Genomic DNA, 10,793 nt, shown 5'->3' on the forward strand with positions numbered 1-10,793 from the left:
ACAGACAGTCCCAATTGCGTAGATGGATATTCATGTTGTTGACCACTGGGTTGTCAGGTGCCGACTCGATTATTTACAGACCACCGTCATATAGATAGAGTATTGAGTGCGGCATAAAACTAAACTCACTATCTTTTGCCCTAGTCATCACATATTATATCTCATTTTACATCTCACGTCAAGATCACATTAACCCCGGATCCTAAACCCAGGCTTATTTTGGAAGCTTGATCTCCGTTGCAGTATCACATCATCGATGTCTATACTGGTATAATCAATGTAGTAGTAGAAGTAGCAGCAACAGTAGTAGCAGTAGCAGCTGCAGTAGTAGTAGTACTGAAATAATTCGATCAAAACTTTAACACAGCAAGTTAGAAAAGCTTCACTTCCCATTCTTACATCATTGAAGGATTTTCTACATATTTCTCGCATCAAAGGATCTTGACTAGTTAGAATCTCTTAGCTGAAAAATTTAAAGATTTGGTGTTGTTGTTTTTCTTTATGCGTATCTACTTTAGTGGCTGCATAAAATATGGGTACAGACTGATTCATATGGTTAGATGTTGACATCCAAATGATGGTATAACATGATGAAATCACAGAATGAAAAGGGGCGGTGAGAGAGCTAAGTAGTTACAGCGTTCGCTCGTCACGCAGAAGACCCTGTTCGATTCCCCCATCAGTGTGTGAAACATATTCCCAGTGTTCTACTCCGTGATGTTGTTGGAATGTTGATAAAACTAAACTCATTCACAGAATGAACATGTACGTCACACATGAGTAGTATATGTTCGCACCGTTTGTGACAGTATATTAAATTACCCGTGAGCAAAGATGTAAGATTCAGATTTGGTACGCTAAAATGATTAATTCAGTATTTCCAAAACAGTATTCTTCCAATAATGTCAGTACTAGAGCCAAAGAAATACAACGTCATGCCCAGATGAAGACTTCACCCAGCGTTATGTCTGAGTCATAAACTGAGAAATCAGCAGTTTCGTAACAATGTCAACAACGGTGTGTCTAAGTGCGATAAATGTAATAATAAAAAAAATTAAGACACATATCATTTCGTATCAGATTGTACATTCGGTAAGGAAAGTATAAAACATTCCCAGCCACTATCAAATGTATCCATCGCGATCAAATGTTATAAAGTGTGACGGGTTTTTTTAGAAGCGTTACAATACCTTTGAATTATAAGCAATAAAATCCTTTCCACATCCGTACGAGATATCTGCTGAACACGAGCTACCTGAGCATAACAGATACTGCATTAAGATAGCACTAATTTTTTATCACCTGTCCTTGGGAAATCGACGCCTAAAAAGCGATTGCTAAACAAATTGTTATGATCAGAATCGTGAAAGGGTCTCCTTTTATAAAGGATAGGCTTTTGTTGCTTTTATTTAACTGGAGTACGATGAGGTTTACATGCAACCATTAACACAACGTATTCCACTAGCATATCACATTTTGTGTATTTTCACTTATGTCAGGTAAATCTTTGGTTACCTTCTGGATAATGGTCATGTGTTGGTATCACACTGGCGATTGTCAGCAATTTTGCCATAATGATATTTGATTTAGAAATTAAATACTTTAAATGATTTCCGATATATTTGATCAGCAAGTAATCATGTAGACCTGAACACACTAATTGCCTCGATATATAAAAAACCTCGTACGTACGACTCATGAGCGTAGTCTAATATGAGAGAATGTGGAGAGTTGTGTGCTTGAGATATAAGTAAACATCTGTTTATATGTCTTTGTTGAAATGATCATGATATTTGTATAGCGCCAATATCCATCACATCTCAGCTCAGCTCAGTTCAGCTCAGCTAAGCTACTCAAACGCGCATCGTTTCTTTTCCCTAGATCGTAGTATGTCATTCTCCACGGCACATCGTAGTTTTCATTTTCAAACTTCGGGTTAGCACACAACTCTTGCACCTTAATGTCCCTTTCCCATCCTTACGAGCCGCAGTGCATGGGCCAAGCTTAGTGTACGTTGCTGTACAAGCAACTAGATGTTACACTATTCATGTCGTCATCATCTGGTCATTTGCCAACGGATTCGTGGGTTCTTTTAAGTGCACGGGGCAGTGTACCGTACACAAGGGGTATTGACAACACTGAAAGAGTGTGCACACATGGTTGACTCCAAGGTGTTTACAGAAGGTCACATGTGGGCTCGATGCCAGCACCTTAGGCTCGCATATCACAAGCTTGACGCTTTAGATCGCTTGTCCACCGCTCCTCAAAGCTGTCACAGGCACTGTCTACATTAACACCACTAGATATAATTACACTATCATTACATTAAGACCTCCGTGATCTAGTGGATAGAGACAGCTGGTGATTCCATTCCCGCTCATCCTTGGTATAGTGGATAGAACGATTGCCCGGAGTGTCAACGGTCGGAGTTCGATTACTGGCCCTTTCAAACACACAGACTTAAAAAATTATATTTGTTGTTATCATGCCTGGCACAAGGCAACCGGGGAATAACACTCGCATGTATCCGGGGAAATAATATCACACACACACACACACACACACACACACACACACACACACACACACACACACACACACGTGCAATGATCATTGACCCGTGAAGATCCGGGTTAGAATTGGATCCGTGAAGATCCGGGTTAGAATTGGATCCGTGAAGATCCGAGTCAGAATTGGATCCGTGAAGATCCGGGTTAGAATTGAATCCGTGAAGATCCAGGTTAGAATTGGATCCGTGAAGATCCAGGTTAGAACTCGTGTTTAGTAACCTATGCTTGTCATAGGAGGCCACTAACGGGATCATAGCATCCATATTGCTTAGATCGATGCTCATGATGTTGATCACCGGATTGCCTCGCCTAGACTCGATTTGTTACAGATCACGGCCGTATAGCAATAATACTGCTGAATGTGGCTTTGAACAACCAGCCAATCAACCAAACAATCAAAGTCTTGAAAGCAACGCTGGTCCTCCAATTCACCTAACGTTACCACATAACAAATATTCACCTGTCCTTGTAGCTTCATGTACTGAACACTTGACATGATACCCTGCAACCAAAATGTCCACCTCTCCCCTGATTCTCTGGGAATAGAACTATTCACGACACGAGTCTGTCTGTGGTTCCACAGACAGGTATTTTCAGTTGCTGGGCAGAATATGTTGCTCTGAACGCTACCAGACTATAGTCCGTTTGCCCCAAAAGCGGACCGATGAATTGCAATGTAACTCAAAGACTAATGGCCGTAAGATACTCAATGAAACGATGATCATAATCAAAACATCATACCAACTGTGTGAGCTTTTTGTCCTAATAGGGAAAAGGTTGTTTAACAAACTATCATTAAATAGAGTTCACTATTTATTACGAGGGAGGGGTGCAGAAAAAGACACAACCAGGTGTTCGAGAAGCACGGGCACAAGTGACGAGAAAGTTACATATTCATTAACCTGTGTTGTCTCCATGCTTCCTCGCACGCCTGGCTGTCCCGTTCTCTGCACTCCTCCCTCGTAACAAATAGTTAACTGTGTCAAATTTTTTAAAGATACTTTGTTAAAGAACTTTTCTTCATTTGAAGGAAATATATTCTGCAAAATCCTCACAGAGTTGATATGATGTTTTGATTATGACCAGCGTTTCTTTGAGTATGTTATGTTTATTAGTTGGCTCTAGGTCAAGTATACATATATACATTCCCAACCATATTCCCATATTTTCAGGTGCTGGACAGAAAATGTTGCTCTGAACTCTATCAGACTATAGTCCGTTTGCCCCAAAAGCGGACCGATGAATTGCAATGTAACTCAAAGACTAATGACCGTAAGATACTCAATGAAACGCTGGTCATAATGTACCACGACGCCGGTAATACCAACAGGTCCCTATATCCCCTGTATTTCTAGTGTTGAGTTCTCCAGGGTATATCCGAAAGAAAAAGCATTCTTATTAAATATCTTCCAGTCTAACGAGTAGACAGACAAGAGATGACAACGAAAGAACATCGATTCGTGCTGTTACCAATGGCAACAGCAGTCACAAAAATCATCAAATGTATCATTCAGTTATGACCATATTTAAAATTAGTTACAGTTTGAGAAAAGCCTAAGCAAACAAGGAAAGTCCAAAACAGAACAGTTCGAGGTCACATTCATCACTGATCACTAACCAATTGACATGCAACATCAAATTCTTCTTTCAACGGTATTTGTTCAATGTCTTCCGTCGTACCTTGTTAAACCTGGAAATGAATGCCAGCGGGAGTGAGTATTAAACAGAAACCAGCCTGCCAATTGCCTCTTCAAATGAACGAAAACACCGAGCAATGTCTGTCATGTTTGGCAGATTAGCTATCGATTTATGACTGCAAACATTGCAAGTGGTTCAGCTGATTCCGAAGTACAATGGTGCAGATAATATACACGTGACATACACATGGCAAGAGCATAATGTGGTGCACTGGATGCTCATCACATGGAAAGGAAAGCGCAAACAGGAAAGAAAAAGAAACACCAATAACTGCCTAAGGGTTTACACATCTATTTTCAACTAGATGGTTAAACAGACCTTGAATAAAAGCCTATCCCTCACTTGTACTTTTGGACATATCAGATCACGAAAAGAAGCGTCAAATGATGTCATGTAACTTTTTTTGAAGTGCGAGTACATTAAACAAGTACAATCTGGTCTAGGGCCACGGTGAAAAAGATTTTGGAACCTTACTATCTCCTACGTAGGACTTAGTAGCTTCTACGTAGGACGTAGTATCTCTTACGTAGGACCAGGTATCTGCTACGTAGGAGTTATTATCTCCTACGCAAGACTTAGTATCTCCGTAGGACATACTATCTCGTACGTAGGACTTACTATGTCCTTCGTAGAACTTACTATCTCCTATAATATCTCCTATGTAGGAATTACTATCTCCTATAATATCTCCTATGTAGGAATTACTATCTCCTATAATATCTCCTATGTAGGAATTACTATCTCCTATAATATCTCCTATGTAGGAATTACTATCTCCTATAATATCTCCTATGTAGGAATTACTATCTCCTATAATATCTCCTATGTAGGAATTACTATCTCCTATAATATCTCCTATGTAGGAATTACTATCTCCTATAATATCTCCTATGTAGGAATTACTATCTCCTATAATATCTCCTATGTAGGAATTACTATCTCCTACGTAGTACATCATATATCTTCTACGTGGGATGATATATGTTAATAACATATGTTAATGTACATTAACCTGAAATCGTGTACTTAAATCCCCAGACACACAAATAATCTCCTGTTTCATTGTTTAAGTACTGTTAAAATGTACACTCATGTGTTTCATTCACTTTTAGAGTCTCGAGTTATGTCTTACATTTACCATTAGAGTGTACTATCATGAGTTTCATTTACTATAAGAGTCTACTGTTTCCTTCACCATTAGACTCATGTGATCAACTAATTGTTGCATATCACGTGTTGGGCCGACGTGTATATTACAGCCTCGCTTTCAGTTTGCTCTACTGTTGGGTTGCAGTTAGTTCACTGTTATATGTTCCACTTTGTTACACTTACTATTATTTGTTGGATATTGTAGAGGTTGTTGCACATGAGTCATAATCAGCTTGCACAGACGTGTCTTTGACAATCGGTGGCAGTCTATGCGTACTTTTTCTTTTATACATATACAAACACCTATAATGGCATTGTTTTACCGTTTTCAATTTCGTATTGTTTGACGCACTTTTCCTCCCCAGTCAAGAGAGTTAAGAGTATCACGAAGAAACAAGCCACAAACGAGCATTGTATCCGAACCAACGTAGCCCCTTCTAAAGTCAAGCATAAACCTTGCGGAGGACGTGTTAAAATCAGAATTTCATATCGGAACCTTAGCCCAAACCCACCTATCCCTCACCCACCGTAGGAGATGGGTCCCTCCTACTTAAGAGATATTAGGCCCTATCTGATCCTAGGCGATGATGAGATTAAAAACTATTTCATCTTGGCCCTACAACGCTTCCATGGGTCCTTACGTGTGGTAAATATTGTGTGCGGGTCTTTTATCGTTTTATCCCTAGGGAACCTATAGGCTTCAACTTGCACAACTAAGATGATAGTATTCTTAATACAGTAACACGATCTATCATATTATCATATGGGAGTCAGCATGTGCTGTACAGACTCATAAGATTGTCTAATCGAATCATACCGTGCGATTGCGGATGTGGTTAATCGATGTACTTAAATTCCTGCATTGCTGCCTGCCCAAATGAAGCTAACACTGTCCTTAACGAATATGGGTAACTGCAAGGATAGTTACTTTTCTGGCCACTATTATATGACAGTAATAGGGTATACTCATCTCCGCGCAACCCGCGGGTTGACCTCTTAACGTGTCTTTCTACTTTCATAAGGCATCGTTCTAAGTGAAGTTTAAGGAAGGTGATTTATATGCACACAGGTATGATCTTGATATGCAGTATTTTCATTGAAGCGACTGACGGGATCGGGTGGTCAGATCTGTTGACTTGAGTGATAAGGTATCATATTCCGTGTACGTAGATCGGGTCCCCTCATGGGTACAATGTGTGACGCCCATTTCTGGATATTGCTGGAACATTGCTGGGAGCGGTGTAAAACCAAACTCACTCAAGATTAGCAAATCCCATGGAATTATTTTACGTTTCTGTCCCGAGACATAGCTCAGCCGATCTAACCCGTCCCGAAAGGCTAAGAGAATGCATGCAAATAGATGGGACAAAACCTTCTCCATATGTATAACCAAAAAAGGCCACGACAGTCTATTGTGCAAAGACGATGCACATCAACAAGGAGATCACTTATATGATCAGTCGATGCAAACAGAGACGAAGCAGTTCTCGCGTGACTCAAATAGACAGAAATAAATTTTAAATCGATGGTAAATGCGCTGGAAACGTTAAGGGCAATTAGATATGGACGTAAGCAGCTTACTGCATGTATTGGCGGGTCAACACCACTTCTCCACCTGATATTTATTATGCCACATGTCTGTGTTGACGCAATAATTCCGCCACTTGTTTTGGGGACTTCGCGACCCTGTCAGAGTCCTCGTTGTGCCAAATCTCTCAGCTACTCACTTTATCTCGTCTTACGTCGCCATATGGGCTACATCCTGTTCTAAAATCAGTACCATCCTGCTCGTGCTCAGTCTTCAAACTCCGATGCATGCGTTTTAGTGTTCGCCGTATAATGATTGCATAGTATTACGTAAAACAGATGCGTTATCAGGTTGAAAGAGCTCTCATCAAAATACTAAATCCACACCCGTGAAGCTCCAGGTCATTGGTCTTCAGCAACCATGCTTATCATAAGAGGCAACTACGGGACCGGGTGGACGGGAGTGTGCTCATGATTTTGATGACTTCTTGTTCTTGGTCCAGACTCTGCTATTTGCGGACCACACTCACCATTATTCCACCTATGTGGAATATACAACAAAATAAGTAAACCCACAGTGGCCTTTTTCGGCATAGTCAAGTTCAGAATATCATGGAACGGCTATTTATTTAGATTTATTTAGAAGACCAACCACGCCGTGATGAGTGCGAGGTAATACTAACAGCCGTCCCCCGAGTAGGACAATAGCACCCCACTGCTCGTCGAAAGAGGCGAGCAGATTGGACAGTCTGTCTGCCTTGGGTTGTGCCCTCGTGTCCGCGAAGGAAGGGATTCCGGAGCTTCCAAAGGATCCTGCCCAACACGGTGGGCCTGGTTCTATCATTAGGCCCTTCACGCCAAGCCCTGTGCAAGGAGAGCATTTTTTGCATGTTAAACCTTTATACTTGATCTTTGGTATTTCCAGTGTGTAAATTACCGGCTGTGTCCCTTTTGCCCAACACACCATTGTCACAAAGCAAATAAGTCCAACCCTGCACACAAATGTGGTGTTTAATCATATATATTATGAGGATCTGTGTTTAAAATGCCTTCACTTTCTCCTTCCCTTGGAATACGTACAGACCTGATTATTTCTGCTGCTGGCACTGAGCTGGAAAATATATCTTCCACCGTCTTCTTTCTCCTCCTCCCTGACAGTTAGTGAGGCCAGTGAGGATCCTCCTTTTTGCATCCCCTGTGATGAAAAAAATCACGGTCAAGCATGTTCAGCGTGCCTGTATTTATTTTTCCATCACAAGGGATAAATATTGTTGTGTACTGACGTTTAAGGTTTTTTTTAAAATAATATTGATTTTCATTTAACCCGTTTATGTATATCGTTCCATTTTGGGGACGAGCACTTAAAATAAGCCAAAAACATTTCTCTCCCATTTTTGAAGGTAGAAACTTTCAACACAGACGTGAACGAAGCTGAGCAAATAGTTTTGTGATTGAACCACTGACATGGCCAATTACAGTGGCAAAGTAGGTCCCCTGACATTTCGCCGAAGTGTGACGATCGATCTTTTTTTATTAGTATCTATTTTAACTATGTGTTATTAGTATCTATTTTAACTATGTGACCCGTGAAGGTCCCGGGGTAGAATAGGCCTTCAGCAACCCATGCTTGCCATAAAAGGTGACTATGCTTGTCGTAAGAGGCGACTAACGGGATCGGGTGGTCAGACTAGCTGACTTGGTTGACACATGTCATCGGTTCCCCATTGCGCAGATCGATGCTCATGTTGTTGATCACTGGATTGTCTGGTCCAGACTCGATTATTTTCAGACCGTCGCCATATAGCTGTAATATTGCTAAGTGCCACGTAAAACTAAACTCACTCACTCACTCACTCACTATTTTAACTATGTAAGTTCATTAGAATGGACAACGAAACAGCAGAAAAATAATTGGCTCTTTTAATTTAAAAGCTTTCATGAAATACAACCAAACTGGCTTTCATATGCAACTAGGTGTATTAACAAATTGACACCTGAACATTTCATGGGCATTCTTGATCCCTTAAAGTGTTTTCTGATGAACTAAGCATCAAAGTATCCATAAGTCTTCTGCTGTTCCTCAGCCTTATCCAACGGAGATTTGCCAACAGGGTTGTTATAATCACCGCTTTAGGGTTGTATTTCATCATTCCCTGCAACACGTCCGTCCGTCCCTGCAAATTCGTCTTTTCCGGATAAGAACATAACAACTGTCATATATTTCTTCACCAAATTTATTACATAGATAGGTCTGGCGTTGAACTTGTACATTGTGTTAGCTTTGGATTAATGAATAAAAATGTGTTTTGCATTTCCATGGGAAGTTGTTTTACATTGATTGAAATTGGTGGTCGTGCTCCTCCACTCAGTTGGACGAAATCAAGCAAGGGAGTTCAGATCAGAGGTTATTTAACGTTTCCGTATCGAAGCTATGGAGCCTCTGCCAGCAGCAGGAATCAACACGCGACCTTCCCAGGTCCAGCAGGCCACGTGTTACAAATCCACCTATGTCAAAGGACGACCACTGCTGCCTCCACTGCATTCTCAGTACTGCGCAGGATCTCGGACCAGATTTTCCGGAACCGTCTACGAAAGGTAGAGTTGCGACTACGATGTCCGTTTGAGGCCTATAGTTCAGCAATGAATCCCGATTCACACCTTGTCTTTGCCGAAGTGGCGAACGCTTCGCAGCAAATTTCGTACAGAAAGTGAACAGATTTGGTGGAGGTGAAGTGTCGTTATGTGGGCAGCAATCTCTCACAACGCCAAGACAGACTTGATGTACATAATGGGGAACGTGACAGCAAATTGCTACAGTGCGTACCAAACGTCAACGCTGTTTCTGAGCTTGTCAATGCCCGTCCTCATGAAGCACGCATCACTACAGCCTTCCCAGCAAACATCATCAACGTTCTATGCCTTCCCAATCACCGGATTTAAACCAATTTAAGCATCTTTGGGATGAACTGGATATATGTGTGCGACGGCGACAACCACAACCTCAGACTACAACAGATGGTGGATGAGTGTGCCACATGTCCCAGTTCCTCATTAGGTCTATGGGCAGGAGGTGCCAGGAAGTAATTGACGCTTAATGGGGTGACGCACGTGACTAACTGTACGTGACGTCAAATGTGACTTTGAGACATTCGGGGACAGTTCCTGGTTGATGTTGTTTATATGTAAACATTTCCTTCATTTTATGCTCATGTAGTAAATATCTTTGAATTATCCAATGAAAATTATGTTTGGCTTTCTGTTGTGAAGATTATTTTATGCTCGTAAATTTGCGTGAAGAGTGATAAAGATAATACTTTTGAACATGAACGATTTCATCACAACCTCGACGAGCTGTAAGACTGGACATGGATAAATCGGTTCTTCCAATGTATGAGATGCCTACCCAAAACACTAATCTGTCCACTGTCAGCGAACCGTTCAAGATAGTCCAGCGATGAACAGTCTGAGCATCGATCCGTGCAAGGAGGATGCGAAGACATGCATCAACCAAGTCAGAGAGCCTGACTATCCAGCCCCGTTAGATGCTTCTTCCGGCAATCGCTGAATACCAGTTACGCTTAAGGTATAACCGATGAGAGTTCAATAATACTGAAATAGCCATTTCCCTTCCACTGATTTGCTTACGCGAACTAAGAATAACAGACATCACTAAAACTTTGTGTTTGATATAATTCTATGACCCCCAGTCGCTATATTCCTTTTGTCCCCGATGACTTAAAGGAACATCATTAAGTACCCACAGGAACATCATTTTGCCACTGACAACAGAATGACAAACAAGAGGTTTTGTACAGTAGAATCAGTAGATGAGCTACAGAACTAACTACA

The sequence above is a fragment of the Haliotis asinina genome, chromosome 8, assembly GCF_037392515.1.
Source record: "Haliotis asinina isolate JCU_RB_2024 chromosome 8, JCU_Hal_asi_v2, whole genome shotgun sequence".
In the NCBI taxonomy this organism is placed as follows: Eukaryota; Metazoa; Mollusca; class Gastropoda; order Lepetellida; family Haliotidae; genus Haliotis; species Haliotis asinina.